The sequence below is a fragment of the Rhinichthys klamathensis genome, unplaced genomic scaffold (genome assembly GCF_029890125.1).
Source record: "Rhinichthys klamathensis goyatoka isolate OS25496 unplaced genomic scaffold, OSU_Roscu_1.1 h1tg000003l_1, whole genome shotgun sequence".
NCBI classification, from domain to species: domain Eukaryota; kingdom Metazoa; phylum Chordata; class Actinopteri; order Cypriniformes; family Leuciscidae; genus Rhinichthys; species Rhinichthys klamathensis.
Window position 1 is genome coordinate 2,782,847 of NW_026606556.1, and position 19,810 is coordinate 2,802,656.

The 19,810-nt window shown below is 45.2% G+C and overlaps 1 long non-coding RNA gene across 1 annotated transcript; it reads right to left on the minus strand.

Moving 5' to 3' along the window:
• Positions 1-13,295: 13,295 nt before the first annotated feature.
• LOC130084183 (uncharacterized) lies at positions 13,296-13,814 on the minus strand. The gene is made up of 3 exons (XR_008806903.1): positions 13,635-13,814; positions 13,453-13,526; positions 13,296-13,350 (listed from the first exon to the last, which is right to left on the minus strand). It is a non-coding gene; the product is annotated as an uncharacterized LOC130084183 (long non-coding RNA).
• Between the last annotated feature and the right edge of the window lie 5,996 nt (positions 13,815-19,810).

The following is a 19,810-nucleotide window of genomic DNA, read 5'->3' on the forward strand; positions in this document are numbered from 1 at the left end:
AACAAGGCAGAAAACACCTGGGTTACATATGCCCATTTGAATATATATGTGCGCAGGCGTCTAGTCCTCCACAATTCAACCCTCAACAAACTAGTTGTCTGGCCTTAAACATTTATAATAGAAACATTTTTTCACATCTGCGTAGCCACACGAACCGGAATTATCCCAACAACGTTTTATCTGTACAGATGTAAAGGGAGGTCCAGGCGCTGGTCCTTTATCAGATCTGGATACAGCCTGGATCCGGCAGACTGCAGTTAACCTCGGGATAAACAGAAAGACTAATATTAGCGTAGACGCCATCCTTCTTATGATGTACCAATTACATCAGGATGTATGGGAATTGTTCCAGGTCCCGGCTGATCTAAACTATACAGCCTAACATTGAATTATAGAAGTCTATAATGTGTTATGTGTATGCTAGGCCAAAGAGATGTGTTTTTAGTCTAGATTTGAACTGACAGAGTGTGTCTGCTTCCCAGACAATTTTAGGAAGATTATTTCAAAATTTTGGTGCTAAATAGGAAAAGGATCTAGCAGTCGGTTTTGATATTTTAGATATTATTATCAACTGGTTGGAATTTTGAGATTGCAATAGACGTGAAGGACTATAATAAGTTAAGAGCTCGCTCAAGTACTGCAGAGCTAAACCATTTAGTGCTTTGTAAGTAATCAGCAATATTTTAAAATGTATACGATGTTTAATACATCGTTTTGTACTGCGTTTTTGGACAAGCTGTAGTTTGTTTATTAAGCGTGCAGGGCAACCACCCATAATAACATTACAATAATCTAGCCTTGATGTCATGAACGCATGAACTAATTGTTCTGCATTTTTCATTGAGAGCATATGACGTAATTTAGATTTTTAAGATGAAAAAATTTGGTTTTACTGATACTAGACACGTGACTTTCAAATGAAAGATTGGTATCAAAGAGCACACCCAGGTTCCTAACCGACGACGAGGACTTGATAGAGCAGCCATCAAGTGTTACACAGTATTATAGGTTATTACATGATGAAGTTTTTTGTCCAATAATTAGAATCTCTGTTTTACCAGAATTAAGGGGGAGGAAATTGCTAGTCATCCAGTTTTTTATATCTGCTATGCATTCCGTTAATTTTGTGAATTGGTAAGTTTCATCAGGGAGTAAAGAAATATAGAGCTGAGTATCATCAGCATAACAGTGAAAACTAATGCCATGCTTCCTAATGATATCTCCTAAGGGTAGCATGTACAGAGTGAACAGCAACGGTCCTAGTACCGAGCCTTGTGGTACACCATGCTGAACTTTTGATCGATAAGACATCTCTTCATTTACTGCTACAAAACTGATAACGGTCAGATAAGTATGATTTAAACCATGCCAATGAAAGCTTCAGCGTAAGTTCTGCCAGTAAGACTCAATCAATGCGCCACGTATTACCTCACTTCTAACCAATCATGTGCTAGCACTCATAGGGCCCTATTTTAACGATCTAAAACGCAAGTGTCAAGCGCAAAGCGCAAGTAACTTTGTGGGCGGATCTCGGCGCTGTTGCTATTTAACCGGCGGGATAAATGACTCTTGCGCTCGACGCAAATCTAAAAGGGGTTGGTCTGAAGTAGCTTCATTATTCATAGGTGTGGTTTGGGCGTAACGGGAAACAAACCAATAAGAGCGTCAAATCACATTCCCTTTAAGAGCATGATGAACGAGGTGCGCTTGTTCCATGGCGCAATACTATTATAACGGCGCATTTACCAGGCGTGCTTCAGAATCGGTTCACAGCCGAGGAGATCGATGTTCTCGTCAGGATCATAAAAGACAGAGAAGGGACATTGGGGATGGGACAAACCCACCCAAATTAGCTTTGGTTAAACATGCATATAATAATTTGGGTAAATGTGTAAGCTTTAAGCCTATTTTTCCCATCGTCATGGACACAACAATGATTTCCTTCGTGTTTTAATATTTTTCCTTATAATAATGTATCATTTGCAAAAAGTAAAATTGCATCTGTGTAGATGAGAGAATCATCTACAGTGTATGTGCGTTGTTCACACTCTGTATTATGGCCAAGCATGTACGCTTAAAATAGCATCTGAATGTACGCGCAACGCGCCACTGACTTTAGACTAGGTTTTTTTCTGGTCAGTGGCGCAATTGTTTTCTGGAACTGCAAAATATCACCAGGGATTGTTTGCGCCGGAACACGCCTCCTTTTTTGCGCTGAACCGCCCAGGGAGCGCAAGTTCATTCCCTAGTTTGCCGGCGTGCGTCTGTGGAGGGAAAAGTCCGCTTTGCACGGGTGCAAAATACGAATGATACATGCGTCGGTGTACAAAGTCAATTGCGCTGGGTGCAAGATAGGGCCCATAGTATAAAAGATTGGTACTTACATTTGTCTGAGTTCGCAGATACTGATGCTACCAATCATCCTCCCCAACTACCACCAAGATGGTACCTTCCCCTTCATCCTTCCCACCACCACCAGGATGGTCCCTTCCTTTACCTTCAGGGGGGTCTGCTGCGCCCCTGCCTTCATCTTCAGGCAGGACATGCAGATTCCTCTACCCTCGCATTGCTCGCTAAGGATGGGGCCTACGCCAAAGAACTTTATAAATTCATGCTTGCCGAGCTGTTAATAAATATACGCTTGTTATATCAATTTGTCTCCTGAGTCTTTCTGGTAGAAGTGCAATTCCACTAATTTTCGAATCTATTTAAAAGAATGTTGTGGTCGATAGTGTCAAATGCAGCACTAAGATCGAGTAACACTAATAGAGAGGTACAACCACGATCAGATGATAAGAGCAAATCATTTGTGACTCTAATGCGAACTGTTTCAGAGCTATGGTACGGTCTAAATCCTGATTGAAAATCCTTGCAGATATATTTTTTTTCTAAAAAAGAAACATAGTTGTGAAGATACTGCCTTTTCTTGTATTTTTGACATAAAAGGTAGGCCTGTAATTGACTGCTTGTTAAAAAAAAAAACGCAACTTGATCCTACAGAATCAGTTTAATCATAGCCAGCTTAAAAGTTTTTGGTACGTATCCTAATGACAAAGAAGAATTAATGATATTAAGAAGATGATCTATGACCTCTGGAAGCATCTCTTTCAGTAGATTAGTCGGTATAGGGTCTAACATACATGTTGTCGGTTGTGAAACTTGAAGCTAGAAGCTTTATTTTTCGTTAGTTTAGCCACTGTTTCAAATACATACAGGGTTTTGTTTATTTTCTTCTAATAGGGTTGAAAAATAAGCAGATCTAGCAGCTTTTAAGGCCTCTCTGTATGCAATCGTGCTCTCTTTCCAAGAAATGCGAAATACCTCTAGTTTTGTTTTCTTCCAGTTGCCATTTTTCTGGCCGCTCTCTTAAGGGCCAGAGTGTGCTTGTTTTACCGTGGCGTTGGACTATTTTCTTTAATCTTCTTTAACCCTCTGGGGACGGCAAACGCGCTGGCGCGTTTTGCTGACATAGCAGCAACATAGACTTAAAATACTCCGTCATTTATGGTCATATAAATAAAATCAATACATGATTATAAACTATAGAGGGTCTTCTTTTTTTGTGTACACTCACATTAACATCAAAACCTTGTTTTTTTTAAAATAAATAAAATAAACAGGGTGCGCTTTCAGCTCACTCTGTCTTCGTAAAAATCTTTCTGAAACATGTCTGGAAAATGAACTGAAACGCAGCTAATACTTATCACACAAACATGAAACATACGTCTAAAGAACGCTTTAAATTTCTACTTTTAAATAAAACAATTCACATTTAAAACAAATATTCTCCTGCAATGTAATCTGTATGAAACTAAAGAGAAGTACAGTTTCTCCTGTCTCAGCTCATTATCGTTAATTTGTTCACACCCACTCGCAGAGCGCGCTATTCATAAGATAGTGTGTTGAGGCCATATGCAAAATAGATAAACGCCCTTAGTAAAATGCTGTAAACTCTGTAAACACAATATATTTTTTAGTCAGATTAAGATTCGTTTTGCGCGGCTATGAGCCTATCATCTTCGAGTATTAAAAAACGAGCCTATGGCAATGAAATGCCATGGGTCTGCGGAATTTGCATAATGTATCTCCGCCCCACCGCGTGGGTATTTAAGGAGAGACACCTGCAACAGCAGATCATGTCTTCGCTGAGGAGCCGAGACTGAACTCAGGCGTCTACCCAGCGGTACAGCGGAAGTGGCAGGGAGACGTAACGTCTCCGTTCCCTACTCAGGGAACGAGGGTTACATCCGTAACCGAGACGATCCCTTTCGTAGTCACTCCGAGTTACGTCGGATGACGGAGAATGGGGGTCCCCGTGTAATCACGCCACCTTCACAGCTGTCTTCCAGTGCCCTGCGAAGTCTGACCTCCCTGTCGTGATATAGGCACGGACGAAGGAGTCCTACTTAACACAGGAATACCAAGGTACACTGGGAAGCATATCTCAGGGGAGATATGCCACAGCATGCCTACCCATAGGGAGGACTTAAGAATACACATATGGCCGAGGGGGCTTCATATGGAGGAACACTGGAGTGACCAGCCCGTGGGGTGGCAACTTTCAACTCCAAGAGTGGCAAGGTGGCTTGCCGAGGGAAAGACACATGCTCAAAGAGGCTTGCAGTGGAAATACACATGTGGGGGTTACTCAGAGGAGGAACCATGCACACGGAGGCACCTAGCCGACGCACAGGCAATAGACACTGGCGCCAGCGTCAACAGTGCTGGAGGAACTCAGGGCTTCAGAGAGGAAGGCTACCTGAGGAATATCGCACGTATCCAGTCCGTGGATTGGAATGGCGAGCAAGCGAGACACCTAACGGCTCCCATGTTAGCTTGAAAAAGACAGTACATGGGCGGAGACTGGCTCCACTCGGAGATTGTAAAATCTGGCGAATGTGTTGGGTGTCGCCCAGCCTGCAGCTCTGCAGATGTCTGTTATGCTGGTATGCCAAAGCAATGGCGTCCACTATCCAGTGGGATAACCTTTGCTTGGAGAGAGCCTTTCCCTTCAGCTTCCCACCATAACAGACAAAGAGCTGGTCTGAGGTCCTGAAACACTGCGTCCTGTCTACGTAAGCACGGAGGGCGCGTACTGGACAGAGCAGTGCCAAGGCTGGGTCTGCCTCCTCCAGGGGCAGCGCTTGCAGGTTCACCACCTGGTCCCGGAAGGGAGTGGTGGGAACCTTGGGCACATATCCAGGCCGGGGTCTCAGGATCACGTGAGAGCAGGCCGGCCCGAATTCCAGGCACGCTTCGTCAACGGAGAGTGCGTGCAGATCCCCCAACCTCTTGATGGAGGCCAGTGCAACCAGGAGCGCAGTCTTCATTGACAGGAACTTAATCTCCACTGATTGCAGAGGCTCAAAGGGAGCCCTCTGCAGGGCATATAAGACCACTGAGAGGTCCCAAGAGGGTACGAGAGGAGGGCGAGGAGGATTCAGTCTCCTCGCTCCTCTCAGGAACCTGATGATCAGGTCGTGCTTTCCCAGAGACTTACCTTCAACTGCTTCGTAATAAGCGGCGATAGCGGCCACATACACCTTCAGGGTGGAGGGAGACAGCCTTCACTCCAGCCCGTCTTGCAGAAAGGAAAGCACGACACCAATCGAGCATCTCCTGGGGTCTTCTCGCCGAGAAGAGCACCAGTTGACGAAGAGGTTCCACTTCAACGCGTAGACGTGTCTCCGCTCTAGCGGAAGCGATGGTAGCCGCCACCGCAGGTGGCAGGGTACTCAAACCTACCTCGTCCCGTCCACACCTGGAGTCTCCAAAGATCGGGACGAGGGTGCCATAGGGTGCCCCGTCTCTGAGAAAGGAGGTCCTTCCTCAGAGGAATTGGCCAAGGAGGTGCTGTCGCGAGGAGTATCAGTTCGGAGAACCAGGTCTTGGTGGGCCAGTATGGGGCGACCAATATGACCTGCTCCTCGTCCTCCTTGATCTTGCACAGAGTCCGTGCGAGAAGGCTCACTGGGGGAAACGCATATTTGCGTAGGCCCTGCGGCCAGCTGTGCGCCAGTGCATCCGTGCCGAGCGTGCCCTCGGACAGGGAGTAATACAGGGCGCAATGGGATGAGTCGTGGGAGGCAAACAGATATATCTGTGCGTCCCCGAACTGGTCCCATATCAGCTGGACCGACTGGGGATGGAGTCGCCATTTGCCAGAGGTTGGCCGGAGCTGTGACAGCTCGTCGGCTGCAAGGTTCCGCTCTCCTGGAATGTAAATAGCACGAAGGGACCTCAGGTGCTTCTGACTCCATACCTCTTATGGAGTCAGAAGCACCTGAGGTCCCTTCGTGCTATTTAGGTGGCGTGCGAGTTGCGACATACGGCGAGAGCGTAGACCACCCTGATGGTTGATGTACGCTACTGTCGCGGTATTGTCCGGACGGACAAGTACGTGTTGACCCTGGAGCAGCGCGTGGAAGCGGTGCAGGGCAAGGCGTACTGCCAGCAACTCGAGGCGATTGACATGCATGAGGCGCTGGGGTCCTGTCCAGGAGCCCGCGGCTGCATATCCAATGCACATGGCGCCCCAGCCCGTGGCAGAGGCATCTGTGGAGACAACAATATGCCTGGAAACTCGTTCTAGGGGAACTCCGGCCCGTAGAAAGCTGAGGTTCCGCCACGGGGTGAAGGACTGACGGCAGGTCGGAGTTATTGGAACTCTGAGCGTACCGCGATGCCATGCCCACCTCGGGACCCGATCGCGAAGCCACAGCTGAAGCGGTCTCATATGAAGCAATCCGAGTGGCGTTGCCGCGGCTGCGGATGCCATATGCCCCAGGAGCTTCTGAAAAAGTTTCAGTGGGACCGCACTCTTGCCCTCGAACTGTCGAAGACAAGTCAGCAGTGAGTGTGCGCGCTCGCTCGTAAGCTGCGCGGACATGGCGACCGAGTCTATCTCCATACCGAGAAAAGAGATCCTCTGCACGGGGCAAAGTTTGCTCTTCTCCCAGTTGACCCGAAGGCCCAGACGGGCTAGGTGCCGGAGCACAAGGTCTCTGTGTACGCAAACCTGATCTCGAGAGTGAGCTAATATTAGCCAGTCGTCGAGATAATTCAGGATGCGAACCCCGTGTTCGCGTAGGGGAACAAGGGCTGCCTCGACAACTTTCGTAAAGACGCGAGGAGACATAGCCAACCCGAATGGGAGAACCGCGTACTGGTATGCCTGCCCCTCGAAAGCAAACCGAAGAAACGGTCTGTGTCGAGGTAAAATGGAGACATGAAAGTAGGCGTCCTTCAGGTCTATCGCTGCAAACCAATCCTGCGGCCGCACGCATTCGAAAATGCGTTTGGCCGTGAGCATCTTGAACGGCAGCCTGTGAAGGGAGCGGCTCAAGACGCGCAGATCCAGGATTGCCCGTAACCCACCGGTCTTCTTGGGGACAATGAAGTACGGGCTGTAAAACCCTGACCTCATTTCGGCTGGAGGGACAGTCTCGATTGCACCCTTCGCCAGCAGGGTGGCAACCTCCGCTCTCATGATCGGGGCATTGCCACCGACCAAAGTAAACGGACTCCCCTGAAGCGGGGAGGAGACCGTGCGAATTGGATCGCATAGCCGAGCCTGATAGTTCGGGCGACCCAGCGGGACAGGTAGGGAAGCTCTAACCAAGCTCTCAAGAACTGAACCAGCGGAAACATCCGAAGGACAGACGTCCCCCCGGAGGGGCAGCGAAGCGGAGTGACCGGCCCAGGCGTGGGTGGCATAGCGGCCCGGTGCGGGGGCACGGTCATGCTCCGCGTCCTGACAGAGGAGACCAGGGAAGGACCAGCGTTCCACGGGGGTCTGCTCTGCCAGGGGTCTGGCGACAGAGGGGGACGAGAGTGGTGTGGTCCGGAGACGGCACACACTGTCATCCGCGCCCTCAGAGACAGAGGGGGACGAGAGCGGCAAGGCCCGGGAGCGTCGCGCACTGTCGTCCGGCCCTCTGAGGGCTCAGAGATGGGATGCAGCTCTTTGGTTTAGAAAGATTCTCCCCCAGCCCTCCACCGGCGGAAGGAGTGGCCCTGCAACCACTCCCTGAAGAACTGCAACCCACATCTGAGCTGCACGTAACGGGAGCGCCGCAAGCCTGGCCTTGGCGGGGCTGCGGGACCGGTACGGGCAGGGGCGCCTTCCTGCGACCACCTCTACGGCGCGGCCCGGTGCTGCTGGGGGCCGGGCGGGAGGGGGCGGAAGTCGCAGGAGGGCGCATTCGGCAGCAAGCGGACTGAGGCGTCTGAGCCGGCAGCTAGAGGCAGCAAAGCCGCGGGGTCAGACAAAATAGCCACAGTCCACTTCTGGGCGGCCGAGAACTGTTGGGCAGAGTCCTCGACCGCGCCGCCGAAGAGGCCAGCCTGGGATATGGGGGAGTTGAGGAAACGAAATCACTCAGCCTCGCGCACATCAACCAGGTTAGCCAGAGGTGTCTGACCACCTATGTGGACATCACCTGACTCAGGGAGCGTGCGGTCACCTACGTCGCTCGGAGAGCAAGGTCGGTGACGGCAGGCAGCTCAAGGATGAGCCCTGAATCAGCCCTACCCTCGTGCATGTCATTGAACACCCAGGAGGATGGCGATAACACGCAGTGAGGTGGCAGCCTGCCCCGCAGCTCTATAGGTCCCCGCCACCGGAGTAGACAAGAACCTACAGGCATTGGAGGGGTGTTTAAGAGTCGCCACGCCAGGTGGAGGCGCTGTGGGGACACATAAGTGTTGCCACAGAACACTCCACAGGGGGAACCCCAGTGCACCCTAGGCCGCGGCCTCTACAAGGGCAGAGAAGGCGGAAGAGGCCACTGAGCAGTCGCGAAAAGTCAAGGAGACTTCCTCGATCTCTTCATGCACGTCCGGGTAGAAAGGATTTGGGTTCGCCACCCCCAAAAACCAATCACCCGGGAAGCATAGCTGTGCACTCTGGATCAAACTCGTTATGCTAGCACATCCAAGGACGGCAGCACAGACGAGCCATCATCTCAAGAGGACTCCAGCTCACCTTGTGATGCGGTGATACATGATTTCATCAGCCGGGGTACCGAATGAGACCGCGGGCCCGCGGGCGGGCCGGCGAACTCACCTGGGACCACGCAGGTTGCAATGTGAAAGACGGGGTGTGGACCGAGGAATTTTTCGTCGGTTTAGTTCCAAACCTGCCGTCTTAGGTCACCCTGGCCACCAGCCGAAGTATTATCTCACGTGGAGAAAAATAGATCGGGTTGTGGATGAGGGGACTCTCACTCATTGAGCTCATCGAGTCTCGACCGTTACATTGCGATGGTCACGTTCCCAGTGAGAGAACGTGACACACCCACGAGCGCTGTCTGAGCGCGATCAAAGCCCAAACACTCAAAACAGCGCTCGCGCCCATCAGCTGAATCTATCAGAATACCACACTCAGAAAAACACGGGCAGATCGTCTTTAGAAAGACGCATCTTTAAAAAGACGTGCCGCGTGCAGCTCTTTAGTGAGAGGAAAAACTCCGCGGATGTTGAAGCGACCAGGGAGAACACACAGACTGGCAGACCACTGCTCAGCTCGCAGGCAATGTGAAACTCGCTGGATACCGCCGTCACACCAACACCGGAGAGTTCGCTCGTCTCGAAGAGATGTAGTCACTGAGAAAACTCAGGATTTGGCTTGTGGAGTGAAGAGATGCTCTTGGCTCCGAAGCGAAAACATGATCTGCTGTTGCAGGTGTCTCTCCTTAAATACCCACGCGGTGGGGCGGAGATACCTCCGCCCCACCGCGAATTCCACTATGCAAATTCCGCAGACCCATGGCATTTCATTGCCATAGGCTCGTTTTTTAATACTCGAAGATGATAGGCTTTCTGGCGAAACCCCCATTCTCCGTCATCCGACGTAACTCGGAGTGACTACGAAAGGGAACCCAAAATTCCTGTCTCAAAAAATGAGCATATCATGAAAAGGGTCTCTAAACGAGCTATTAACCTAATCATCTGAATCAACTAATTAACTCTAAACACCTGCAAAAGATTCCTGAGGCTAGCCTGTTTCATTACTCAAAACCGCAATCATGGGTAAGACTGCCGACCATCAGTCTTACTGGCCATCATTGACACCCTCAAGCAAGAGGGTAAGACAGAAAGAAATTTCTGAACAAATAGGCTGTTCCCAGAGTGCTGTATCAAGGCACCTCAGTGGGAAGTCTGTGGGAAGGAAAAAGTGTGGCAATAAAACGCTGCACAACGAGAAGAGGTGACCGGACCCTGAGAAAGATTGTGGAGAAGGACCGATTCCAGACCTTGGGGGACCTGCGGAAGCAGTGGACTGAGTCTGGAGTAGAAACATCCAGAGCCACCGTGCACAGACGTGTGCAGGAAATGGGCTACAGGTGCCGCATTCCCCAGGTCAAGCCACTTTTGAACCAGAAACAGCGGCAGAAGCGCCTGACCTGGGCTATAGAGAAGCAGCACTGGACTGTTGCTCAGTTTTGCATGTCATTTGGAAATCAAGGTGCCAGAGTCTGGAGGAAGACTGGGGAGAAGGAAATGCCAAAATGCCTGAAGTCCAGTGTCAAGTACCCACAGTCAGTGATGGTCTGGGGTGCCATGTCAGCTGCTGGAGTTGGTGCACTGTGTTTTATCAAGGGCAGGGTCAATGCAGCTAGCTATCAGGAGATTTTGGAGCACTTCATGCTTCCATCTGCTGAAAAGCTTTATGGAGATGAAGATTTCATTTTTCAGCACGACCTGGCACCTGCTCACAGTGCCAAAACCACTGGTAAATGGTTTACTGACCATGGTATTACGGTGCTCAATTGGCCTGCCAACTCTCCTGACCTGATCCCATAGAGAATCTGTGGGATATTGTGAAGAGAAAGTTGAGAGACGCAAGACCCAACACTCTGGATGAGCTTAAGGCCGCTATCGAAGCATCCTGGGCCTCCATAACACCTCAGCAGTGCCACAGGCTGATTGCCTCCATGCCACGCCGCACTGAAGCAGTCATTTCTGCAAAAGGATTCCCGACCAAGTATTGACTATTGAGTGCATAACTGAACATAATTATTTGAAGGTTGACTTTTTTTTTGTATTAAAAACACTTCTTTTATTGCTCGGATGAAATATGCTAATTTTTTGAGACAGGAGCTTTGGGTTTTCATGAGCTGTATGTCAAAATCATCAGTATTAAAACAATAAAAAACCTGAAATATTTCAGTTGGTGTGCAATGAATCTAAAATATATGAAAGTTTAATTTTCATTATTACATTATGGAAAATAATGAACTTTATCACAATATGCTAATTTTTTTAGAAGGACCTGTATATGTATATATGTTGTATCATCTGAAAAATAATCTTCAACAACAGTTACAATACATCACAATTCTTACCTCTTTGTGGTTATAACTTTTAAGAGTACTATTCATTATAACACCAGATAAAGCCTTCATTTATATTGCATTATAAGATTTGCGTCATAAACCCAGATAGCAATGAGTCGGCGGACCACCGTCGGTTCTCCGGCGGCAGTAGAAGCGTCAGAATGGCGACATCGCAAACACGTTGGACGGCGCACCGCCGGCGGCAGCCGCTTTTTAAAAGCGGCAGCCGCCTTCCTACCACCTTCGTTAAGCGGCCGGCCCGCGGGCCAACCGCCGTTCCGCCGCGCTTTATATTGAAGGCCGTCCTTCCGTGGCCCGCCGGAGGCAAACGCTATTTTCGAGCGCTCTGCCGCCGCTAATTCTGGCTATATATATATGTTTTTTTTTATAGCATGCAGTTTATCAAGAATAATGATTGCTCAAACCAGACAAATTTACAATTGGCATTTTTATTCCACATTTCAAAGTACAGCAACTGTCATTTAAACAAGATGTTTCAGATCACTGAAACATAACAGAAAAATAAATAAATCAATATACTAACATGCAGGTTTCCAATTCAATTTTGGTTAAACAGCCTTACAAGCAAATTACAACACTTACAATAAGTGTTCATATAAAAAGGACAGCTCTAGGGTAACAAATTACCAGTAAACATTATGACAAGTAAAGAGGATATTTGATACCAAATAATGTGCAAGATACCAAATAAATAAAAGTATAACTACATTTACAAGCCATTTCTAACAATATGACAAGTGGTAGTAATTTATAGTAAAGCTCTGGAGTAGAATAGGCCATTATAACGGCAATGCTGACCTGTGGCACAAGGATTTACAAGCTTTATTTGAAAAAGAAAAAAAGAAAGTAATTTCCACAGTGAGTGAGTGTAGTCTGACACTTCTGACTTCTTTAGGGGTCTTGATTCTACTGACTGCAAGATAAAGAAAGGATTCCAGTTGTCAGTGATTCTGGGGTGTCAGTAGTCAGTATAGTTTTAAGTGGTCGGCTGTGGGTCCCTCTCAGCTGTGCGGCGCCTTTTTCTGCCTTCACGGTCAGATGCTCCTTTCAGGTAACGCGTAACGTTAACCTGGACCGCCTCATCAGTGCATCCTGGGTTGCCGGGTCCTTCCGGATGGCTAATATAGAAAATACAGATCTGTCATTTAATTTGAATTGCATGAGGACAATAGGACATACACATCTACTTAAATCAAAAAAAAAAATCCAACTTACTTTGAACAATGGTCTTCAGGAACATGTCTCTAAAACATGCTTTATCCCCTACACCAAGCTGAAAATCCAAAAAAGTGTTACAAATTACATTTCTCTGAAGCTTCTCATAAATAAATAAAAAATGTGAAAGGCTAAGGATTCAGACTGTAATATATGCAGTATACAATCTTAAATTTTACTTTATATCTAGGTCTACTACATGTACAGGTAGCCCCAGTGGGAATTAAACCGACAACCACAGGTGCTGTTTGCAAGTTGTACCTAATTGCTCAGTGCAAGCAAACGTCTTCAACATTGTTTGTTGAACTTGCTTCACCTGCTCTTGAAGTAAGATTTTACAATTCGTATTTTTATATGTAATATTGTAGTGTTTATTATAAATGATTTATCGGTGCACTTCATTATTCTTTTAAAATTCATGTAGCCTTATAATCTTTAATCAAATACGTTACCCTTCCCTCCCCCCTCGAAACGACTTCTCTTCTCTTCCGGTCATGTGCTATGGCGCGAGGGCGTGGCAACTCCCCTCAAACCGTGCTATGAGCAGAGATGGAGAAGAGGAGCGCTAGAGTAAAACCCTGCCCTCCGTTCAATATATCGTTTCATTTTTAAATACGTCACAACACTGGAGAAAAGTCGTTTGTAACTTCCGGTTCATGCCGACTTCAAATAGAAGCAATAGTTTCCAAGACAAAAAAACTTCACGAATAACATCACTTACTTGTACTCAAACTCTTGGCTCTGTGAAGTGGAGTCTGGATTACTGGGGAGAAACCTGGTTGCGAGAAAGAGGAAACAGAAATGTGAAAATCTAACAAATGGTATAGTTTAGTGGCAGGATCACAAATCCAGCATAACAGCAATAGATTTTACATACCAGTTCAGCATTTTCCTGGTTTTCTGGAATCGATGCATCTTTCTAGAGTTTTTTTTCTTGAGACTTCCAAGATTCTAGAGTAGGGGATAATGAATGAAAGAGTCAGTTATCCACAATAAACAGAAAATAAATTACACAGATGAAATACAGGAAAATCAAATACACAAGTCAGACCCATTTACCTGCTCCCTTCATGAACTTAAAATGATGTTTCTCCCAGGTGCTGTGTGGAGGTGTGCAGAGGATGGCTAAATTGTTGCCTTCGTCTTTTTGCTGAGGTTAAATGGGGGCCAATGGCACATGCTCTCGCTGAGCCACTCTTGCGGAACCACTGCAAATGGCAGATCCTCCTCGTTGATAAACTGAACAATGTGAACCATCTAAAATAGAAGAACATTTTGCATAAAGTATACTTTTTGATTAATTTCCAGGCAAAATCAATAACATTAAAATGCTTACCCCTTCAAAAAACGAGTCATTTTCAGAAGTGGATCAACAGAAAACAATGTTCAGACAAACACAATCATATACATATACACACATATATACATATACATATATATATATATATATATATATATACACACACACACACACATACATCGTTATTTTTGTAAGAAAACACCAAAAGTTAAACTTTCTAGATGTAAAGCTTTCTTTCTAGATGTAAAGCTTTGGCGATCTACTGTAGCTAGATACATTTCAACATGTCGAACATGCGTGAATTCAGTGAGTAAAAAAGGCGAAGCAGCATGTGTTAGCTAACACTCTAAGTTAAACTAGACTAGCAGCATGGTTGTCGAATCAAACAAAACATCATTATGTTTAGTTAGAAAACAACACAAGTTATACTGATCAGTCTTTCTTGTTGTAAAGATTTTGCTAACGTTACCATTCCCACGTGGGCGGGAGAATTGTCCTTCAGGATTTGGTTACGTAAGTTAGTTAATTATTCGACTGACCAATACTATCTTAAACCACATACTGTAGTACTCACACTTGCATAAACATACGTAAATATAGATAAAAGAAGAAAAGAAAAAACTAACGCCAGGAAGAAACTAAGTAACGTTAGCCTAACTAACGTTAGCTATGTCAGAAACATGACGAAAACTTTGTAAACAAGGCTAACTTACTAGCTTGACTAGTAAGGCAAGAACATATTTGAAAAAGATTAACTAAAAATGTAAACAATGAACATAATATTGCGTTACACAAAAAGGAAAAATGTACTTACTTTAAAGATCGTAGTCAATGACTATAGGATATCGTCTCCAAATACTGAAATCGTGTGACGAGTGGCCACTGTTGTGTTGGTAAATCTGCTTCCGTTTTTTAGGTACTGCCCCTCTCGGCCGGTGGAGGTACTTCTCTGTTTGTGCTTTAATACTTTCTTAAAGGGTCACTCCACCCATTTGCATTAAGCTTTCCATTGTTAGAAACCCAGTCATACTATTGAATGGTCGTGCAAAACTCTCTCATTTTCCCCTGAGACAAGAGAAATCCACTATTTACCTTTTTCACTTCCTCCTACAATGACGCAAAAATCGTCATTTTACGTCATTGTAGGAGGAAGTGTAAGAGGGGGGGATTTCTGTAAAGACTACAAGCACAAGTTCCCACCCTTTCAAACCCCGCCCATAGGGGGTTGGACCTAATGCGCTAACAGAGCTATCACAGATCAGTGGGTGGGACTTCCCTTGCAGATACTGAAATCAATATCAGCCATCTTGTTTATAAGCTAAGCTAACAAGCGCTGTGGATATAGGAAGTTACGACAATGACGGAGGAAACTAAACATGATATGGAAGAAGAGGATTTTGAAATTCTGCTGCTCGAATCCGATGTTCGTGGCTATTTTTACGAGCCGCAATATCAAAGAGCAGCTGAGGCTGATGGAGGAACAGGAGGCGGACGAGGAGCCCAGACTGGCTCGAGCTGGGCGGACTGCTGGTGCCTGTGCTCTCGCTGTGCGCTACGGACACAGATAGTGACTGTCTGCTGCAGAGAATTTCAACGATGGCAATTTCTCCTGGACGAAATCTCTGAATCAGACGAGCACACGGACGTTTGTGTTGTGATGTGAACCATCCTAGTTTCGCCTGACTGAACATCCAGGTATAATGCAATAATTCACCATATAGAAAGAAATACAAACGAGGAGTAATTCGCTAATGAGTTTGCCAATGTAACGGGGTTCGTTGTTGTGAGAGATATCTCCTCCGTGAGAGATATGAGACCGCTGCGTCTCACAGGTGTCATTCATTATCACTCGCGCCGTCCTCTGACGTCCCTCGTCCTGCTCGCCACAGCCAACTAACTAGACATTTTGTGTGAAATGAATTTCAAACTCTTTTGACAGCTAGCCTTGTAGATGGAAGAGTGATTTCTCTGATGTTTGCGCTGTTCTGGATTAGTGGGAGTGGCTTGCGGAGCTGTGCAATGTGGTGCATTGCGGGAGTTGTTGTCTTAAATACAAATGTGCCATAAAGTTATTTTCTGTCTTTTCTCGGTCAAGAGGGCACCAAATTCAAAAATTCTTTTACATTTCAACTACATATATGACCCACTTTCAATAAAGATTAATGTTGAAATGGGTGGAGTGACCCTTTAAACATTTGTACAGATTGCAAAACTCGCAATTGCAAATTAATCCCTTACCTGTAAAAGGTAAAATAAATAAAAAAATCGAGCTTGTAAAAAAAATGAAAGACATAAACGAAATTTCCTGGGGTAACAGAGAGACTAAATATTTCTAAATATTTCACTTTATCTTTCAGGTCAAAACAGGGATTTTCATGTTTATTATAAATATTACCATGGTTGCAAATTAATAAAAAAAATCTAAAGCATACCCAAGCTTTTGGCCAAGTTGCAGATGTCTTTCACTGTTCACTGATTTCAGGCATTGGTGAAAAGTCTAACTTCATCCATTTATTCTGCTAAATTGTTCATTGAATGAAATATTTATTTTAAAACCTAATCAGAATCAGAAAGATATTTATTGCCAAGTAAGTTTTACAAAAGGAATTCTTTTTGGACTATTTGTGCATCTCAATTGTGCATAAATCAAAGAAATGTAAAGAATTGTCACCTTAAGTGAATAAAATAATTCTATATATTTTACATAGGCCTATCACTGAATCGCTTCAGAGTTTCAACGTAATTTAAATGTATTTTCCTAAACCTTATCATGGAATCAGACTGAGTCAAATCTGTTATAAACCCTAATGACATTGGAGCAACAACAATAACAAAATTTGATATAATTCACATAATAATTATAATCGCTTTAAATGTGAAAGTTAAAATGCTGCCAGTTCCACTCATGCCAATGACATGGCTGGTCGATTTCAATGCGGCTTGCCGCCAGCCGGCCGCGGTTCATTTAGACGGCGGCAACCGCCAGAGAGAATGAAGTCGGCGGCCCGGCGGCTGTTCGCCGGCGGCATCTCGCAAGAAATGGGAGTGACGTATTCGGCGGCAAACGTTTCATCTCCGCCAGCGGGGCGCACCTATAGCCGACAGTTTGGGGCCGGCGGCAAAAAGAAGCCGTGCCGATATTTTTTGCTATCTGGGAAAGCACTCCTGTACATACGGGTATATAAGGCAGCATGCAACACCCACACATTAAGCTTTCGCTTTGGAGCCAAGCGGACATTACTTCACTCAGCTCTCAATTATTGTTCAAGTACGGAACAAGACGGAAGCTGTTCTAGTGTTGGTGTAAAAGAGCTTTGCACAGATAAGTGCAGAGACTGTCCCCCTGAGCGCTTCAACATTGAAAGAGCAAATTTCCCTAAAAGAGACAAGGGACAGAGAGGATCTTTTTAAATACCATTCTCTGTCTGTGTATTTCTGGATGCGGTTGTTTCCTGTGCTCATCTAATGGCCATGATCGCTGTCTCACATGCCTGGGCATATGCATGCTGAGACGGTGTTCGTTTATGGTTCATGTTCTCAGATGAAACCAGATGTCGGCACGCTGGTCGTGACTCCCCTTTTTCGTAAAGACTTGAGTCCCCTCTGCTGTTTCCCAGCCCGCCGCTTTTGTGTAACGCACAACCCGAGTTTGCTTAACACTTTGGGAGACCGAGGGTTACAGTGGGAGCTCTTCTGCGGGTAATTACTTATTACTGCGGGTATACTTATCCGGCTGAAGTAGAGCACGTGCAGCAGGGCAGTTGGGTGACCGTGAGACGCTGTATTCACGGGACAAAACACCGCACTTCCGTTCCGATTACCATAACAAATAGATTCTCCCCACTCAGTGAAACACCCACTGTGAATAAGTTATTGGCGATTCTTTTACACTGAACATGAAAATAGAGACACCAGCCACCATAGTCACATGTTTGCCAGGAGCTAGAGCACCTGACATCAAAGCAAATTTAAAAGTGCTGGCTAATGCTAATCGTAAATTCTCTAAAATTATTATTCACTTAGGACATCAATGATGTTCGACTTCGCCAGTCGGAGATCACTAAAATTAACGTTAAAGAGGTGTGTGAACTCGCAAGTAGGATGTCAGGCACTGTAATTTGCTCTGGCCCGATTCCTGATACTTAGTAGACTGTCCTCACTCAATGGTTGGCTATCTAAGTGGTGTCCGCAAAATAATATAGGGTTCATAGACAATTGGGAAAGTTTTTGGGGCAGACCTGACCTGTTGAAAAGAGATGGTATTCGTCCCTCCTGGGATGGTGCCGCTCTTCTCTCTAGTAATATAGCACATAATCTTAGAGCTCAAACATGAATTGGGGCTCAGGCCAGGAAGCAGACAGACTGGCTAAACCGACCGTCTGCTAGCTGTCTCACGTCACTGAGGTCAGATAAACTCCACTCTTTCACCTAGATATCATCATATAGAGACTGTGTCTGTTCCCCGAATTAGGAAATACAAAAAACTCCCAAACCCACTTAAGGGTAAGAATCTAATTGATGTTCAACAAATACAAAACAGATATAATACAAATGAACAACTGATAAAGCTTGGGTTGCTGAATATTCAATCCCTTACTTAAAAAGCACTTATTGTTAATGATATGATTGCAGATTATAACCTAGATGTGCTGTGTTTGACAGAAATCTGGCTAAAACCAGATAATAATAATAATAATAATATATTTTATTTATAACGCACTTTTCATTCTGAAGAATCTCAAAGTGCTTATTGATGATGAGTCCACCCCCCAAGATTACTGTTATAAACATGAGCCTCGTCTGAAAGGCAAAGGGGGTGTTGCTGTAATTTATAGTAATATCTCAAGAATTACTGAGAAGTCTTATTTCAAATAAAATTATTTTGAAGTGTTGGTCCTTAATGTAACAATATCTAAGTGTAAATGATAAATCACGTTTGAGATTTTTGCTGGCTACTGTATACAGGCCACCAGGGCACCATACAGACTTTATCAAAGAATTTGCTAATTTTCTATCAGAGTTAGTACTGGCTGCGGATAAAGTCCTAATTGTTGGGGATTTTAATATACATGTAGATAACGAAAAAGATGCATTGGGAATGAATGAGTAAGACAACACGTGTCAGGACCTACTCATTGTCGTAATCATCAGTCTCGTGTATACTTCATTTAGCCAAGGCTTCAAAGCCGACTCAGTGTTACAAATATGTTAGACCTATCACTTCTGCTACTAAAGATTGCTTTATTAATAACATTCCTGATCAGTTTCGTCTCCTCAGCATCCCAGATAGCTTAGAAGAACTCGATATTGTGACAGAAACTTTTGACTCTCTCTTTTTTTGGACTCACTCGCTCCTTATAGTCCAACGCCGTTGCCCTTAAGAGAGGAGCCAGAAAAATGGAGCGCAACTGAAAGAAAACAAACGTTTTTTCCGCATTTCATGGAAAGAGAGCATAATTGCGTACAGAGAGGCCTTAAAAGCTGCTAGATCTGCTTATTTTTCAACCCTATATGAAGAAAATGAAAAAAAACCTAGGTATTTATTTGAAACCGTTGCTAAATTAACAACAACCACAAAAAATTAAAGCCCAGACGTTTCCAAGCAGCACAACAGTAATGACTTTATGAACTTCTTTACTTACAAGATTGATAATATCAGGGAGAAAATTATAACTATGTAACCGTCTACTACAGTATCGCATCAGACAGTGAATTGTAGTCTCCCTGAGGAAAAATTCGATTCATTCATTGCTATAGGAGAGGAAGAATTTTCTAAACTCGTTAAATCATCTAAATCATCTAAATCGACAACATGTTAGACCCTATACTGACTAAGCTATTGAAAGAGATGCTTCCAGAGGTCATAGATCATCTTCTTTATACCATTAATTCATCTTTGTCATTAGGATACCTACCAAACACTTTTAAGCTGGCT